The sequence below is a fragment of the Lathyrus oleraceus genome, chromosome 5 (genome assembly GCF_024323335.1).
Source record: "Lathyrus oleraceus cultivar Zhongwan6 chromosome 5, CAAS_Psat_ZW6_1.0, whole genome shotgun sequence".
Classification (NCBI taxonomy): Eukaryota; Viridiplantae; Streptophyta; class Magnoliopsida; order Fabales; family Fabaceae; genus Lathyrus; species Lathyrus oleraceus.
Window position 1 is genome coordinate 576,057,178 of NC_066583.1, and position 19,430 is coordinate 576,076,607.

The following is a 19,430-nucleotide window of genomic DNA, read 5'->3' on the forward strand; positions in this document are numbered from 1 at the left end:
GCATAAATATTTGCATGCATCATACTATCATGTTGCCGTCCTCTGTGCAGGTGGTTCCGTTGTTTTGGGGTGGGTGTTCTGAGTGGGGCTAAAACCCAGGCCCGAGTATACACCTAGGATTAGTGTGGTCTCATGTTGCCTCCTTCATGTTAGGTCAACATGTGCTTGGCAATGTGATGTACCACAAGCCGGACGAGGTTCATTTGATAGTGCTCTTCCTTTGTGGGGTACTCCACTCTGGTTGAGTCACTTCATCTGAACTATTGACTCTGGTGACCGATCATTTCCCGGATCTTTGGTTTAGACAATCTTAAGAGAGCTGCAGCGGCAAACCCGAAAGGGCAAACCCGTTGAGTATCTTTGCCCGATTATCGAGACTATTATCCGCCTTAGGATAACCTGATTAGAATTTACCTGTGAGGGGAGGGTGATTCTTTCAGATGCATGTTCAGATGGTGACTTTGATGGTGACTTTTGGTTCCATTGATCAGAGTCCTATTTATAAGTCGAATTTATGGCCATTTATTTCTGAGACGCCGGAGTACTGTCCGTGTTATTTATCAGTGGGGATCCGTTTATTTCAGGATTCCCCGGGCCGATTCAGAGATGGTTATGGGTATCTGCTCAGAGATTGTCTGGTGATGATGGTGATGTATCTTTCAGTTCCGTTTATTTCGGAACCCTCAAGTCGGATTTGTGATTATATATTCCTTCAGGTGGTTATGATCAGTTCAGAGACAGGGTTTCAGTGCAACAGATGTTCAGATGACTTGGAGGAGGGCACTATGCATTGCATTCATTCATCAGGATCATCACATTTTGCATTTACCTGCATCTAACACATGTTTATCCATATGCAGGGACATTTTGATCGAGATCCTGGTTGAGAGACTTTCTGCTCAGACATGAGGACCGGTTTGAAGCATGACGTCGCCTACAGTTTCTTCGACCCAGAGATTGGTGTGCTGAGAGATATGATAGCATTGATTACGCCCGACCATGTGGGGATGTTCAGAGAGGCATACGGTGGTATTCTGAAGATGGTTTTCAGGCTCACCGATAGCGACAGAAGCGCCATTCATACACTTCTCCAGTTCTATGACCCGGGTTTGAGATGTTTTGTGTTCCCGGACTACTTGTTAGGGCCTCTGATGGAGGACTATGCTAGCATCCTGGGTATCTAGATCCGAGATCAGATTCCTTTCTTTGCCACTAAGGTGGAGCCTGTTGATATGGAGATTTCTCGTGCTCTTTATTTGAGCCCGGACGTGACCAAGGAGGGTTTGAAGGAGAAAGGAAAATTACCAGGTTTTCATTTGAGTTTCTTGGGAGCTAAAGCCAAGGAATATGCTGTTGTGGGTAATTGGAAGACGATCTGTGCTTTGATTGCTGTGAGCATTTATGGTGTCATCCTGTTTCCTAATCAGAAGAGCTTCGTGGACCATAATGCTATCAGATTGTTCATACAGAGGAACCCTATTCCTACTCTGATCGGAGATGTCTATTACTCGGTTCATAACAGGAACGAGAAGAGGCGTGGTGGCTTGATCCGATGTTGTGCTCAGATGCTATTCAAATGGTTTATGGGGTATTTGCCTTCCCGAGGTGCTTTTGCTTCTCTTGATCCTACGGTCAAGTGGTCAGTCAGATTGATGGGTTTGCGGGCCGCTGATATAGCTTGGACTCATAACGGTATGGCCGGACAAGATTTCATCTACAGTTGTGGGAGCTTTCCCAACGTGCCTCTTATAGGAGTTTAGGGTTGCATCAATTACAACCCGGTGCTTCTCAGGAGACATATGGGGTTTGCTGTGGAGGGTCCTCCTCTCAGTCGAGAGATTCAGGAGTCTTTCTACTTCCCGATTGAGGGCAATCAGGCCAAGCTGAGGCAAGTATTGGATGAGTGGCGTGACATCCAGAGAAAGGGAAAAGTTCCTTATGGCAAGGTTAACAGCCGGTATTTTCCTCTATTTGATGATTGGCTTCGGAAGAGGATCGAGATCACACATTTGCCATTTCCGGGAGGTGATCCTTGGTGTCCTATGATTGAGGGTCCGTGTTCTTCTGTCAGTATGAAAGAATTCCTCGAGATGAAGAGAGCCAGAGATCAGCTGCAGGCGGAGAAGACTCAGTTGGAGATGAGTGTTGCTCGGATTCAGGCAGCTAATCAAGAGATTAGAGTGAGGATGGAGGATCAGGATAAGCCACATGCCCTGGAAGTAAAGCGCTTTGAGATGGATACTACCTACTATGGGAAGATCAGCCAAGCCTTAGCATCGTCCACAAAGGAGCACGACATCACGAAGGAGAAGCTAGCCAGAGCTTCAAGGGTCATCGAAGATGAGAAGAGGAGGCAAATCCTCGTGAGAGATCAGAGAGATGCCAGAGCCAGAGTCCTTGCTGCAGAATGGGAAGCGGAGAAAGCAAAGATCATCACCGAGAGAGATTATTACATTGCTGAGAGAGATCATTACTTCAGGCAGATGAAGATTCACCAGAAGGAGGTGGGGAGATTACAGCAGGAGAACACCGAGCTCAGGTTCGCCGCAGAGTTCGCGAGGATGGTCGGTGAGATAGGGCCTTCTGTGGGACCCTCATCAGAATAGGCGTTTGTCATTTGTGTTGGATTACCGTCAGGCATGTTGACGGAATTCATTTGCTTGTATTTCTTTCCCGATTCTGGAGAATTGTATCAGTTTTGATGTATGACTATGGCACTTATTGTGTATTTTGCTATGTGATGGTTATGTTCATTTAGTGATCAATCTTCAAGCTTTATTTGCTTTCCCGTATGCACTCACACAGCACACACATGGTTGGGGGTATTTTGCTAAATCATATATCTCTGATCTGTATGATGAAATCAAATGCTGAATATCAGAATATTGATGTCGGGTTATTATTTGTCTCGATGAAGCCAGGATCAAGAGATAAAGTGTTCCTCCTGTGGATAAACACTGCATTCATGCATAAACCATAATAACTTGTCTTCTGTTTTGCAGGTGTCGGTTTCTAACCTGTTTGATTGACACAGACTGATGGATCTCCCAAATACCGACATTCTCGAGCTGAAAGAGAAGATGGGAGAGCTGATCAATATCATGCAAGAGTTCGCCTTGGGGCAGAAAGCCATTGCCGAGAAGGTGGGGAGGATTGAAGACTGGTTGAAGAAGGGGAAAATACCACGAAATGCTTCGTCGTCTGGAACGAAGAGATCCTTTGGTGATGGTCAGCATAAGAAGGAGGATTGCGCGAGTGCTGTGAATGTCCATGCCCAGAGAGGACACGGTAGGGGTCATTACTACCAGCATACTGCTGCGGTAATGATTCCTATTGGTAATCAGTCGGTACAACAGCAACATCAGTTACCTCAATTGAGAGCACAGAGAGCTGGGAACCAAGTGAGAGGAAAGGGGGTTGATCATCATTTTGATAGGCCACCCATGACGTATGCTCTTCTGTTCAAGAAGTTGATGGATCTCGGAATGGTACAATTGAGGACATTAGCTCCATTGAGATCAGATCAGAGGCCACCTAATTATGATGAGAACGCCAAGTGTGAATTCCATTCTGGTGCGTCTGGGCATAACATTGAGGGTTGTAGAGCCTTTAAGCATACTGTCCAAGACCTGGTGGATTCCAAGGCCCTCAATTTTACACTGTCATTGAATGTTAATGTCGATCCCGTGCCGGTGCAGGGTCAGGTGATGGTGGGTGTAATCGTTGAAAATTCAGATCGCGTCTGTGCGGTGGGGGAAGAGACTGACAGTGACTGTGAGCTGGAGTCGTGGATAAAAGCGTGCGTACCAGGGAACTGGAAGGCCTGAAAAGATCATCACTGTCACTCTACTGGAAGAGTAATAATTCCGGTTTTTTAGTTTTATTTGCATGAAAGCCATACGTTTTGCCCGAAACGTAATGGTCCATTGTAAGGGCCACCTCATGTTTCATTTTGCAAACATTTGCATCATAAATAAATGGATGTTTTTCAATTAAAAGCGGTGTTCCCTGTTTTTTATTTATTTTTGCAGTTTAAAAACAAATAAAAATGGCAATGTTTGTTTTCATTTTCTTTCCTGGTGTTTTGTCTCATTCCGACTTCGAAAAGTAATTCTCCGGATCTCATTGACAACAATTTGGTTACACCTCATATGACTTCGACAATCCGATTTATCATGCTAAAGAAGAAGACGAAGAAGATTGTGATCTGCTGGAATTAGCTAGGTTGTTGAAATAAGAGGAGGAGGTGATTCAGCCGTGTGAAGAGCGAGTTGAGCTTGTTAACCGGTATACCACCGAGGTCAGAAAGGAAGTGAAAATTGGGGCCGCTTCAGAGGCGAGTCAAAAGCAGAATGGTAGCCTTGTTGAAGGAGCATGTGGATACCTTCGCCTGGTCGTGTCAGGATAAGCCAGGGTCGGATACCGATGTCGTTGTGCACGAGCTACCATGGAGAGAAGACTGTCCTCTAGAGAAGCAGAATGTCGGTGCTACTTATCAGAGGGCCCTATTGACTTTGTTTCATGATATGATTCATCATGAAATTGAATGTTATGTTGATGACATGATAGCAAAGTCCCAAAACAGAAGAGGGGCATCTGGTGGATCTAGCCGAGTTGGCCGAACGGTGGCGATAATTCAAACTGAGGTTGAATTCAATTCAGATAAGTGCACTATCAGGGTGCGGTCCGGTAAGATGTTGGGGTTCATTGTAAAAAAGGGGAATCGAGGTTGATCCTGCTTAAAAAAAAAAAGTGATGCAAAAAAAAATGCCTGAACCGAGAACAAAAAAGAGGTTCGTGGTCTCCTAGGTAGATTGAACTACATGTCATGGTTCACATCTCCTCTAACCGCCACGTGTGAACCGATACTCAAGTTGTTGAAAAAAAAAAGATCAAACGGTCAAGTGGAATAATGATTGCCAAGGGGCATTGAAAAAATAAAAGAATAAGTTGCAGGAGCCTCTGATTCTGATGCTCCCTGTAGAGGGACGACCATCAATTCTGTACTTGACAGCCTTCGAGGGGTCTACGAGGTGTATTGGGTCAGCATGACGAGTCTTGTCGAAAAGAGCATGTAATTTACCTTAGCAAAAAGTTTACCGACTGTGAAACAATACATTCACTGCTCGAGAAAACTTGTTGTACTTTGGCATAGGCTGCTCGCCGACCGAGACAGTGTATGCTGGTTCATACCACTTTGTGGATTTCGAGATGGATCTGATCAGGTAGATTTTTGAAAAAAAGCCAGCATTGGTCGGACGGGTTGCGAGAGTGCAAGAGAAGGTTGACTGATTTGGGATATTCCCAGAAAGCAATCAAGGGGTGTATTGTCTGATTACATCGCCCCACAACCCGTAGAGGATTATCAACCGGTGAAGTTTGAGTTCCCTGATGAGGACATCTCGAGGTACTCTAATCGAAAGATTGAGAGTAACCGATCCCGGAGGAGGGGCCCGACCCCAAATCCGAACGGATTCTGATGTCTAACGGGGTTAATGTGAAGAAGGAGTCAGTACTGCTTTGGTTACGCCAAAGGGATCCCATGTTCCCTTCGTTTCCAGGTTAGCATTTGAATGCACCAGCAAGGGTGGTTGAGTACGAAGCTTGTATCCTGGGTATCGATCTTCGGTGCGTGCGCCTATTGGGGCAACGCCTTTCTCTCTAGTATATGGAATGGAAGCCATGCTACCGGTTGAGGTTCAGATTCCCTCTTTGAGAGTCCTGATGGACGTGAAATTGCAAGAGGCGGAATGGGTAAGGACCCGGTATGAGGAGCTGAGCCTGATTGAAGAAAAGAGGCTGGCATCCATCTGTCATGGGCAGTTGTACCAGCAGAGAATGAAGCGTGCTTTCGACCGAAAGGTGCGACCCCGTGTGTATCACGTAGGTGATATGGTGCTGAAAAGGATCCTTCCTCCTCAAAACGATCATAGGGGCAAGTGGACACCCAATTATGAAGGTCCATTCGTGGTCAAGAAGGTTTTTTCTGGCGGAGCCTTGTTGTTGACGACCATGGATGGCGAGGATTTTCCATCCCCTGTGAATGCGGACGCAGTTAAAAAATACTTCGTATAAAGAGACCCGCTGGACGAAAAGAACAAAATAGTCCAGGCAAAAATGGGCATCCCGGCGAACCAAAAAAAAAACAGAAAGAAAGGTTCGGGCAAAAATTAGGGATAAAATGAAAAAAAACTGTACACCCGGCAAGTCGAAAACCTGAAAAGGCGACTTGGGCAAAAATGGGTATCCCGGTGGACTGAAAACCCGAAAGGGCGGTCCAGGCAAAAGAGGGATTGAAACGAACAACTGCGTCCGGCATGATCGTTTGCGCTTTGGTTATGGCATCATGGATAATACCCGGTAGGGATCAGTCGGAAGCGTCTTGTTCAGAAGGCAGAGAGCACGGAAAGTCTGAGGACATATGGGGTGTAACCGAGTTGGAACTCGATGAGATCACGGGTTTCACATTGCCATTAGGATAGTGTCATACCCCAAAATTTGCCCATTAATATTTCAAGACATTTTTCAGGGCACTCCGACTCATTTTTATGACACTGATCTTAAAGGAACAAAGGCCCAGCTCACGAGTGGCCCAATCCAGAAAATGGCCCAAACTGGCCTGCTCGCTAGGCGAGCAAATCCTTCGCCTAGCGAACGTTCGCTGCACGCTCGCCTAGCGAACGTTTGCTACACGCTCGCCTAGCGAAGCTGACAGATAACAGAAAATTCTGGGCTTCACTCTGAGCCCATTAGGTCATGAAAAAGGCATTATAAATACCACAACTCCAGTCAGAAAAAGGGAGGACGAAAAAGGACGAAAGGAGAACTCTAGCAAGCAAACCCTAGCGCTCACAGACGGCAAACCCTGGAGGCTAACCCTGAGAATTCCGAGTAACCCTAAAGGAAACCCTGAAGGAAAGTCGGCGGCAGCAAGGTCACTTCCGCTCAATTCGATCCGATCGGCCAATTCAAGGTTACAATTCGATTACAAACAGGTTGGCATTGCTATTACTACCTTATGTTCTTAATTTGCACATGGTATCATGATTGAATTTATGAAACTATCTTAAGTTTTACATATGAATTGAAGTATGCATGAACATCTGAATGTCTAACCACATAATCTCTGTAATGAATGCTATAAGGTGTGAAGCTTGCTGCCATTATATCGTTATTAAAACCGGAATCCGCAGCCGCTCGCTAGCACATCGCTAAGCGAGCATGCAACGAGTGTTCGCTAAGACTTCGCTAGGCGAAGCAGGAGCGAACGCGACAGCAGTCGACTTTTCTGTTCTGACTTTTGCCCACCTGTCATGTTTTTTATCATAGCCATGCATTGTTTATCTGACCCCACTGCTATTCTGGTTTCTTTTGTGGTGTAATTCTCGATTGCACCCTGATTTGGTATTCTGACATGTTTGCTGAGTTTTGCAAAGGTTCACACATCGCCGGGAAAGCTAGCTAGATAGGTATTCCACTTTATTTGTGGGATGCCCTTTGTGGAGTTTCACCCTAAATTACCTAATTAATTTTAATGTATTAATTTTAATGTGGAGATCCACCCTCAATTACTTAGCTGATTTTAATGTATTGATTTTAATGTGGAGATTCATCCTAATCGCCTAATCGATTGTAAAATACGGCCTTTAAATATGTGATCTTGGACCTCTCTTTGCTGCCCTACGGTATTACGGTATAACGGTCGTGTCCCGCGAATGTAGGGATACACTTAGCAAAGACCCTTCGGTTAAATCATCATAAAATAAATCATGGTCCCTCGGATGTTGCCTTCGAAAATACGATTTTGTCCCTCGATGACCCTTCGGTGTAGCCTACGGTTAAATGATGATCGTCCCTTCGAACGCTAAGGTATCCTTACAACTGTTGCCTTCAATGACCTATCGATGACCCTACAATGACCCTTTTACATCCAAAGGATAAAACTACTTACTTCTCAATAGTAAGGACAGTTTTACCCTCATAAGGATAGGAAACGTTCATAACGACCTTAGGAAGGTATAACTCTCAATTGCTGGATCATAACCTAAAACATTTTCCACCCCTCACACTTTGCAAGTCCTAGAAAATCACCACTTGGTATACATTCATACTAGAATCATTACCAAGTTATATTTTTCTAAACTGTTTTTCAAAATCAAACGAGATAAATACTTTGTATACATTCATACGAGAATCATTACAAAGTTAAACTCTCTTTTCGAAACATTTTTAAACAATTCACCAACACTTTTCAGACAAAAATATAAGTGATCCAGCAATTAAGAGCCCATGGATAACCATGGATACAAAGGGTGCTAATACCTTCCCTTTGTATAATGTACCTCCCGAACCCAAAATCTATTGAGGTCTTTCCTGTTCTTTTCCACCTTTCCTTATTGGATAAAAGAAAAGTCGGTGGCGACTCTTGCTATCCGCGACATTGCGATAAAAAGCAAAATACCCCAAGTCAGTTCACCGTATGACAGATAGATTTTTCCTTTTGTGCGCAATTACCTCTTTTCAGGAATTGCTTCCTTTGTATTGCTCGGTTTTGAGCCACACTTTTTCAATCAATAAAATGCATATTGAGTCAAATAATTTTGTTTTTGTTTTTCATTACCGCTTTGATTGCAAAAACATCTGATTATTTTGATAAAGAATCTTGCATTTTAAGACAAACAGGTCCCTTCCAATGCATGCTTATAAGATTGAAATTTGAAATCTTATTCGGAAGGTTGAGTGACCCAAGTGTTGAAATACTGACACGCCTGGGGCATGGTTTTATCTAACGATCTCTTTTGCAGGAACTGTTAGGTATTTTCCCTCACTTGCAGGTTGTGATGTGGAAGGTATTGACAAAACAGTCCCCATGGAGTCCAATCAGGGACGAATGGATAGAAGAACGGTGAAGAGACGACGACGAGACGTACGACGACCCTTGATTTTAATCAAAGAAGACTCTTCAAAGTCGGAAGATTGGAAAGTCTGTATAAATCCCAGGAGGTCGTTCTCCGTCGAGTATGGAGCGGTCAGGAATACAAGGTGATGAATCAGAAAAGTCCAGACGAGTCTGGGAATTCTCAAAATTGGAAAGCTGACATGGGAGTTGGATATGAATGCCATGGTTCGACGAGTCGACGGGTGTTCAGTACCAGACTGTCCTCCTCCCCAAGCAGAGTCAGAATGACTAATTCCCCAGCAAATTCAAGGTCTGTGGATTCCCTAGCAGGGTCAGGATGGTTATCCCCAGCAGGTTTTAGATTGATGCTTCCCTAGTTACCAGGACTGGAGGTTGTTATTCCCCAGTGGAGGTATCTGTGAGGGTTTCCCAAAGCAGAGTCGGGATTTATATCCCCAGCAAGTCAAAGACTATTGTTTCCCCCACAGAGAGCGTTGGTGGTTCTTATCCCCAGCGATATCCCCAAGCGGATCGGGGGGTAAAGGAGGTTTTCCCCAGCAAGGGTTGCCTTTTCCTAGCAGCGGCGCTATTCCCCATCAGGGTGGAAATTGGAGTGTTGACGAGTTCCTCGGCGGAGTGTCTCGGGCTCCCCAGGAGAGTCCCTCGAGGGGGATGCTTTTTATACATTCATCATGAAAAATAAGCATAGCATATTGCGTAATAAATCGCGTAGCATTTCCATAATTATGGAGCATTACGCGGAAAAATAAATCATGCATCATATTGCAAGCATAAAGCTAGTCTCAAGCCGTGGTTATCGTTTGAGAGGTGGTTGTGCCCGAAGAGGAAGGTGTTACTCCGAGGAGTCTAGCATCATGAATTTGAATCAAAGGTATTTCCCAGTAGTGCGATACTGGAGGAAGGGTTTCTGTCGAGCAGAGATGGGAATGTTAATCAAAGAAATTTTCGGGGTCCAAAAAAGAAAAAACAAGAAAGAATAATCCCCAGCTAAACGCGAAGTGTTCGTGTGCTAGGGCAGAATAAAGAATAGCCGGTTCGTGGCGTGTTATCCCCAGCATGGGTCTTTAGCATGCGTGCCGACTCACTTATCACTGTTTTGTTATCTTCGTCGATGCTGATATGCATGAAGAATTTTCCGGTGTACAGACCGAGGCGGTATCCAGACCGAGATGGTATTCAGACCAGTTTTCCGGTGTTTAGACCGAGGCGGTATCCAGACCGAGGGGGCGTTCAGGCAAGTTTCTGATTTTCAGATCGAAGAAGTTTCCGACGATCAGGTTGAAGTACTTATGGTATCCAGACCAGTTTTCCGGTGTTCAGACCGAGGCGGTATCCAGACCGATGTGGCGCTCAGGCCAAGTTTCCGATTTTCAGATCGAAGAATTTTCCGACGATCAGGTTGAAGTACTTATGGTATCCAGACCAGTTTTCCGGTGTCCAGACCGAGGCGGGTATTCAGACCGATGTGGCGCTCAGGCCAAGTTTCCGATTTTCAGATCAAAGAAGTTTCCGACGATCAGGTTGAAGTACTTATGGTATTCAGACCAGTTTTCCGGTGTTCAGACCGAGGCGGTATCCAGACCGAGGTGGCGTTCAGGCCAAGTTTCCGATTTTCAGATCGAAGAAGTTTCCGACGATCAGGTTGAAGTACTTATGGTATCCAGACCAGTTTTCTGGTGTCCAGACCGAGGCGGGTATTCAGACCGATGTGGCGCTCAGGCAAAGTTTCCGATTTTCAGATCAAAGAAGCTTCCGATAATTAGATCGACGCAGCTTGTGGCAGCCAGACCAGTTTTCCGGTATCCAGACCGAAGTGGTGTTCAGACTAAAGTGGTGTTCAGACCAAAGTGGCGTTCAGGCTAATCTTCCGGTATTCAGACCGACGTCAATATTCTCATATTCCGGTGTTCAGTATTCAGACTAAAGGGAGGCGTTCAGGCCTTGGTTATCTCTGTGTTACCAGTTATCCATATATTTCTGTTTCGGTATTCAGGCCGACTTTCTCCGTACCAGACGGGTTTTCTTTCAAGATTGTTTCTTTGCCAATTCTGACAGGCGTTGTTAATTATATCCCATCAGAGTGCAAATTGTTCGTCTGTTCTTGGTATTCAATCACTCTTCACCCTGATCATCTGAAAGCCGAGGCTATTCATATTGACAGGTTCACAGTGGATTGAATAGGGGCAGCTGTAACACCTCAAAATTTGCCCTCCTCTCTTGGGACTAGCTTAACATATTGCATTGCATTTTTTAGGTCATTAGGCATTGCATAATTGCATATCATGTGGCTACATTGAGCAAGTCATCCTCCTAAGTCTTGATCAGAAGATAAGAGAGGTTAAGACGCAAGCTAGGGTTTCATTGAATGAATCACTAATCATCTGAGGGTGGTGATTCAAATTAGGGTTTCATGGTTTCTCAAGGAGATTGAGCTTGATCTTGGTTGCAATGGTACATCATCATCATCATGGTTTTGTCATCACCAAATGCTTGATCAGATACCTTGAGATTAGGGTTTTGACCACTGGTCAACCCTAATCAGTTGTATTGGGCCAATCAGGGCTTGGCAAGGAAATGGGGCCTACAATGGATATGGGGATCATTTCATGATTGTATTGAGCTTATGGAAGCTAGGGTTTCATCATTGAGCCATTTCATCAGAGGATTGAGGCTCAACTTGATCAATGCATAGCCAAATTCATCTATTAGTCAGAAAAGTCAACTGTGGTCAACTGTGCCTGAAATGATGGATTTGGAGGTGGGAGAGAGTTAGAGACACTTCATTCATGTCTAAACAAGTTTCATTTGACATTTCAAACATCAAGAATGAAGAAAATAAAGTCAGATGGAAACTTTCCAAAAATAGAAAGTGACTTGTAATTGAAAATTGCCAAAAATGGAAAGTTTTTCACCTCAAAATTACGTGTCCAAAAATGCTTCAAATGAAATTTTGTCCAACATGAAAGTTGTAGATCTTGCTCTCACCTTTCCAAAAAGTCCAAAAACATGAGTTTCTCATTTGTGGTTGGCAAGTTATGGATTGATCATTGTCCAAAAAAGTTGAATTTCAAAGTGGCATAACTTTTGATTCACAAGGCCAAATTGAGTGAGGTTTCTTTGAGCAAACTCCATTTGACATGTACTATCATGATCCATCATCAAATGTCATGAAAACTCATCACATAAAAAGTCCATTTTTCAAGTGAATTAATTTTAAAAAGTGGAGGGAAAAAGTGATTTTTGAGAAATATTCATGGTTTTTACATAATTCCAATTGCATTAGCTCACATGCACCATTTGAAACTTGCTGCAACAATAAAATTCCACTGTTACATTGCATTGCATAAGTGTGGGTAAAATTACCAAATTGCCATTTAGCATGAATTTGCATTTTCACTAATCCACTTCATTAGCACTAATTGTGATTACTAACATGTTTAATAATACATATATAAACATAATCTTAACTGTTTTTTGATTAATCATAACAAAATTTCATTCTAGATCTGAAAATCTCAAAAACCTCTTCACTTTCTCTCACTTTTTTTCCAAAAATTTGCAATTTCTTCAAAAACTTTGCATTGATCTTCATCCATTCATCATCTATATGCATTATTGAAGCTAATTGAAGCAAGATTTCCTCATTTCCAAGCCAAATTTTGGGCTGTTAAAGTGAGGTGCAACAATGGCAATTCAAGATTTCATCAAGATCGTGCACAATTAACATCCAAGACTTGCTTCATTCATCAACTCAAGCATCATAGAAGGTCTGTTTTGGCATTACAAGGTGGAAAACGCACGAATTCACAACTGTACATCATTGAAGGTGATTTTTCGACCTCAATAATTCTTGAATTTGTTTGATGCTTTAGATAGATCTTTGAATTTAGAGAATTCTGCAATTTGAACCACTAAATTTGGTTGAGAAACGAGGAAGTTATGATGATTTGAAGTTTTGTGCACAAACATGTTTTGCTTCGATTTTTTTTTATTTATCAAGAATTAGATCAAAATAATTATGGATTCATGATGTACGTTGAAAGACCTTTCCGTTGATATAAAGTTTGTCCAATTTGGTGAACATTTGTTCTTGAGCCTATGAATGTATGAATGTCATGAAGAACTTGAAAAATTTCAAAAAAACATGTGTTAGATCCATTCGCGCGGTACTGTTCATGAAATCCCGTGTTTGTGCGCGCTGCCTTATTAGACCACTGTTCGGTCCTGCTGTACAACATGCCTCCTTGGCCTAGTGGTTGGTGAGAGCGCTTGTGACCACTGCGTACAGGGTTTGAGTCCGTGCTATGTCACTTTTCCACTTTGCCTTTCCATTAATTTTCATTATGTTTTCATGTGCTTCACTTGCTTGTTCAACTTTTTTTTATTTTTTTCTCAACATCAAAAATCCATATCTAGCTCATTTTTGATCCAAATTTGATGAGACGTTTTTCACCATTCTCCTTGTGATATGTACTTTTTTATGGTGATTTTTAATATTTTGTGCACGTGTGGAAAAATTAAATGCCTAGGGGTTGTTTGAATGTATCATTTGTGTATATATTTTTCCATATTGACCATGAAATCTTGATGCCTTATCCAAAATGTGTGAAATTTTACATGCATGTTCTTGACTCTTTCCTGGTGATTTTGGTATATAGTTTGCTAATTTTGAATCCCTGGTTAGAGAGATGTGATATGATCAAGTTGAGTATGACAATGTGTGTCACACTATGTTATGCCATGTTCATGAATTTTGTTTCCATGCCTATGCTATGTTTTTTTGCCCTGGATTTTTGTATGAGATTACATATGGATGTTGAGAATACAGGTGAATTTTTCTGGATTTATTGATGGCATTTCTTATTTGATTGGGGTTTTATTTTCTGTTTAGTCATTTGTTGACTTTTTGTGACACATGTTGGCATTTGATTTGTGAAATTCTGGTTATTAATTGGATGAATGTGAAATTTTGTGGAGTGATTATAGACATTTTAAGGTACTTCATGGTTTTAGTCCCATTCATTTATCATGTTTTGTCACTGTTTTATGATTGGTGGAAGTTGATGCTTGTTTTGATACCTTGTGTTGGCTTTCTTGAACTTGTCTGGACTTTCTGATTTTCATTGACCTACTTCCTCTTGTCCAAATGGCATGAAATTTGATATGATGCTCATTGAATGTGTTTTGTTTAGGCCTGAATTTTTGTGAAGTTTATTGAAATGTTTTGATGTTGATTTAATTGAGATCATTCTGCTTGGTCCTTTGAAGTTGCAAATTGCATGTTTTGTGCCTTTTCTTTTATGAAATGATGATAATGAATGATATGAGCATGGGACCAATTGGATTTGTTTCTAAATTGTTTGATTGTGGTTTTGGATAATTTTCACTTGCTGTTTTGGATTTTTCATCTCCTTTTGACCCTAGGCTTGTCCTAGTGGTCTTGTTTCTCATATTTGAGTTTGGCTTTTCAGGTTGAGATGCAAATGCCTTAAGGAGATTGCTTCAAGTTAATTGAGTTTGATTTGGTTAATTGTTGTGAACTAACCTGTTTTATTTTGTAGGATGCTTGGCTCACTTGAGTTGATTGTGCATTGCACATTGCATTGTTTGATTGCACATTGTCTGTTGATTCTTATACTGTCTGTTTTGCTTTTGTGATTGGTATACTGACTGAATTAGATTGATTTCAGGTACCATAGTCGCTTTAGTTCTTTGAGAACTTGCTTGCTGTGCTTGGTTGTATAAACCAATTGAGGTAGACTCTCTTGTCTCCATGTAGTCTGGAAGACCTGGCCTGTTACTGGGCCAGGCACCTGTCTGAAGTCCTCCTTAAGAGGCGATGATTGTGATTGTTTATTTTTGTCCCCAAGCAGGTAAAGACCTTGATTAAGGCAATTGGCAGACACAAGAGGTGTGTAGTCCACCTCCTGCTATTCTTGTTGAGTCGTCCCTCTGCTCACACCACTGTGTTGATGCATTGGGACATTAACCCAAGATCAGTTGAGTCAGAGTCATGAGTGTAGAAGGGTTCCCACTTTCTGAACCCACACTCCTTTGTCTGAAGCTCTCCCTGGCCAGGGATAAGAGCTGTGAAGTATCATCTTCACTCACCTTTCATCTGTTTCACCCTGACTCTCAATGTCAGGGTTAAGAGCGAACACTACCCTGTACAGTTGGCTTGCTCTTGCAGCCTCACCCTTATTTGAGCCTCACTTGACTGGATATAGTGTGTGCTACTTGTGAATGTTTGATTTGTTTTGCTTGCATGCTTTGCTTCTTCCTGGTTAGGATTAGCTTGTTGTTGTGCAAGTAGATAGAAACCATAACATAGGGCAATGATGCATGATAACATCTAGGCTCGAGTACAGCTCCCTAGTAGTGTGTCTCCCTTTGTATCTGGTTAGAATTTCTTTCCCGTTCAGGGGAACTACGTTGCCCTGATCCTCATACCAGATGAGGTACGTAGGCAGGAGACCGTGCGAGGTCTCTCTGGGCACCCTTTTTTCTTTTTGTGTGTGTTTGCTTGACAGTTGCTAGGCTCGAGTTCCCGACTCCTTAGTAGCTTGTTTGCTTGTTAATCCTCTTGTGTGTCAGGATATGGATGTAAGCCCAGCGATTGGCTGTCCGTATCCTGAGTGTGTTTGTTTGGTTCGGAAGCCGATGTAAGTCCAGCGATTGGCGTTCGGGTTCCAGGTTTGCCTGTGTTTGTGTGTGTCCTGTTTGGCGTGCGTGAGCCGAACTACGGCAGCTCTGATTCTCGTTCCAGACGAGATACGTAGGCATAGGATGCGATGTCCTAGCGAGCCCTCTCCTTTTTTCCCCCACCTATGTTGTCTTCGGTGTGTGTGTGTGTGATGTTTGTTTTAGCAACCTTTTCTTTCTTTTGAGCGTGGATCCCGTCGAGTACGACGGACGTGAGGGGTGCTAATACCTTCCCCTTGCGTAACCGACTCCCGATCCCATTCTCTTTGGTCGCGAGACCATGCTTTTCCCAGGTTTACTTCGAGCGTTTCCTTTCCCTCCTTTGGGATAAATAACGCACGGTGGCGGCTCTGTGTTGTTTTTGTTTTAGCCCGCCGGTTGTTTTTCGCGGATGCAACAGGAACGTTTTGATTAGGACACTCACAAACATAACATACATATTTCCTTTGAACTTTGCATATGAAGTGACACATAAAACACCATGTAAGATAATATTTGTATTAAATAACATGTCCCCCAATATATGTGACATGAGTATAACAACAACTTGGTAGATTGGTAGAAGGAGAGAATGGGGATTTTGTTCTAGATGAATGTTGTAATTATATGTGATTTTTACTGACTCCATTATCTAAAATTTAAGGCTTAGTTTTCAAAAAATTAATTGAAGCATCAAGGCAGTATGATTTGAAGAATTCATAGTTAATTGGCGAGCAAGTTGCTAGGAGTGTTCTGCAGATAACTCAAGTTCAAATTTGGTGATTCTAATGTGATCATAGGTAAAGACCTTTATGAAGTGTTTCGAGTATCTTGTTTGATGTTGTGATTGGTTATGCCCGTCGCTCTAAGTTCCCATTTTTTAAATCTTCTTTGATATTTTGTGGAGCCATAATGTTTTTCTTTGACAAGTTTCTTGGAAGAAAAAGTGTGATATGATTCTAAGATATCCTAAACGCCTTTGTTTGGTTTTGTAAAATAGATTTAATATATAGTATGTTAAAAATTGCTGGCTGTGGGGTTCGAACCCACGCGCACTTATGTGCAGAAGATCTTAAGTCTTCCCCCTTAACCTCTCGGGCAAACCAACTACTTGTTGAAATTTGCATATATTTATATAGTATATGTATTTGCATTCTTCAATAGAACAATCTTGAACTAAATTAACTTTTAAAAAATCTCATTATTACAACTCCATAAATCGTGACAAAAAAAATATCATCTCAACATATAATCAAATCATCTCGTAGTCATTGATCGTTAACAGAAAAACAATTTGCATTTATTTTAACGCCAACAAAAGTATAGTGAAATTGTCTATTCTACTTCAATATTAGAGTGTGTAGACATGGAGAACGATGGTCGAGACTCCACACAAAGTCAAACATAAGCCGCATTGTTCATAAATATTAGACAATGATCAAATAATCCTTGTTCGGATGTCGGGTGAGAATAACTTGATCAAGATAAACAAAAATCATTAAATAATAGAAACAAGCATAATCTAATCAACGAGGATTCATCCAAAGGATAAGGATTGTCTCCCAGGACTTATTCATTGGAGGAAATAATGTGTAAGGATATAAAGGGTGTTATTTGTATGACTTAAGATTTGTCATTTTCTCCCCCGGAGGATGTATTTATAGAACCCTTTTTGGATCTAGGGTTTGAGTAACCCTTATGGGAGGCAACCGCTCCCTTGTGATGAGAAGAAGTTGTTGATTGTCCAGTGTTAAAGGGGTATTGGTGGAATCCTTCTCCTTTGACCAACAACATTACACACATCATCGGTGCCAGGGGTGAACCTAATGGATATCTCCCAGCCAGCACCATGCTTTAGGGAAGGGAACGTTTTGATTAGGACACTCACAAACATAACATACATATTTCCTTTGAACTTTGCATATGAAGTGACACATAAAACACCATGTAAGATAATATTTGTATTAAATAACATGTCCCCCAATATATGTGACATGAGTATAACAACAACTTGGTAGATTGGTAGAAGGAGAGAATGGGGATTTTGTTCTAGATGAATGTTGTAATTATATGTGATTTTTACTGACTCCATTATCTAAAATTTACGGCTTAGTTTTCAAAAAATTAATTGAAGCATCAAGGCAGTATGATTTGAAGAATTCATAGTTAATTGGCGAGCAAGTTGCTAGGAGTGTTCTGCAGATAACTCAAGTTCAAATTTGGTGATTCTAATGTGATCATAGGTAAAGACCTTTATGTAGTGTTTCGAGTATCTTGTTTGATGTTGTGATTGGTTATGCCCGTCGCTCTAAGTTCCCATTTTTTAAATCTTCATTGATATTTTGTGGAGCCATAATGTTTTTCTTTGACAAGTTTCTTGGAAGAAAAAGTGTGATATGATTCTAAGATATCCTAAACGCCTTTGTTTGGTTTTGTAAAATAGATTTAATATATAGTATGTTAAAAATTGCTGGCTGTGGGGTTCGAACCCACGCGCACTTATGTGCAGAAGATCTTAAGTCTTCCCCCTTAACCTCTCGGGCAAACCAGCTACTTGTTGAAATTTGCATATATTTATATAGTATATGTATTTGCATTCTTCAATAGAACAATCTTGAACTAAATTAACTTTTAAAAAATCTCATTATTACAACTCCATAAATCGTGACAAAAAAAATATCATCTCAACATATAATCAAATCATCTCGTAGTCATTGATCGTTAACAGAAAAACAATTTGCATTTATTTTAACGCCAACAAAAGTATAGTGAAATTGTCTATTCTACTTCAATATTAGAGTGTGTAGACATGGAGAACGATGGTCGAGACTCCACACAAAGTCAAACATAAGCCGCATTGTTCATAAATATTAGACAATGATCAAATAATCCTTGTTCGGATGTCGGGTGAGAATAACTTGATCAAGATAAACAAAAATCATTAAATAATAGAAACAAGCATAATCTAATCAACGAGGATTCATCCAAAGGATAAGGATTGTCTCCCAGGACTTATTCATTGGAGGAAATAATGTGTAAGGATATAAAGGGTGTTATTTGTATGACTTAAGATTTGTCATTTTCTCCCCCGGAGGATGTATTTATAGAACCCTTTTTGGATCTAGGGTTTGAGTAACCCTTATGGGAGGCAACCGCTCCCTTGTGATGAGAAGAAGTTGTTGATTGTCCAGTGTTAAAGGGGTATTGGTGGAATCCTTCTCCTTTGACCAACAACATTACACACATCATCGGTGCCAGGGGTGAACCTAATGGATATCTCCCAGCCAGCACCATGCTTTAGGGAAGGGAACGTTTTGATTAGGACACTCACAAACATAACATACATATTTCCTTTGAACTTTGCATATGAAGTGACACATAAAACACCATGTAAGATAATATTTGTATTAAATAACATGTCCCCCAATATATGTGACATGAGTATAACAACAACTTGGTAGATTGGTAGAAGGAGAGAATGGGGATTTTGTTCTAGATGAATGTTGTAATTATATGTGATTTTTACTGACTCCATTATCTAAAATTTAAGGCTTAGTTTTCAAAAAATTAATTAAAGCATCAAGGCAGTATGATTTGAAGAATTCATAGTTAATTGGCGAGCAAGTTGCTAGGGGTGTTCTGCAGATAACTCAAGTTCAAATTTGGTGATTCTAATGTGATCATAGGTAAAGACCTTTATGTAGTGTTTCGAGTATCTTGTTTGATGTTGTGATTGGTTATGCCTGTCGCTCTAAGTTCCCATTTTTTAAATCTTCATTGATATTTTGTGGAGCCATAATGTTTTTCTTTGACAAGTTTCTTGGAAGAA

At 41.5% G+C, this 19,430-nt stretch overlaps 2 non-coding genes across 2 annotated transcripts; both read right to left on the bottom strand.

Moving 5' to 3' along the window:
- Nucleotides 1–16,626: 16,626 nt before the first annotated feature.
- On the bottom strand, nt 16,627–16,709 carry TRNAL-UAA (transfer RNA leucine (anticodon UAA)). Its single transcript has one exon. It is a non-coding gene; the product is annotated as a tRNA-Leu (tRNA).
- A 1,360-nt stretch (nt 16,710–18,069) lies between these two features.
- TRNAL-UAA (transfer RNA leucine (anticodon UAA)) lies at nt 18,070–18,152 on the bottom strand. Its single transcript has one exon. It is a non-coding gene; the product is annotated as a tRNA-Leu (tRNA).
- Between the last annotated feature and the right edge of the window lie 1,278 nt (nt 18,153–19,430).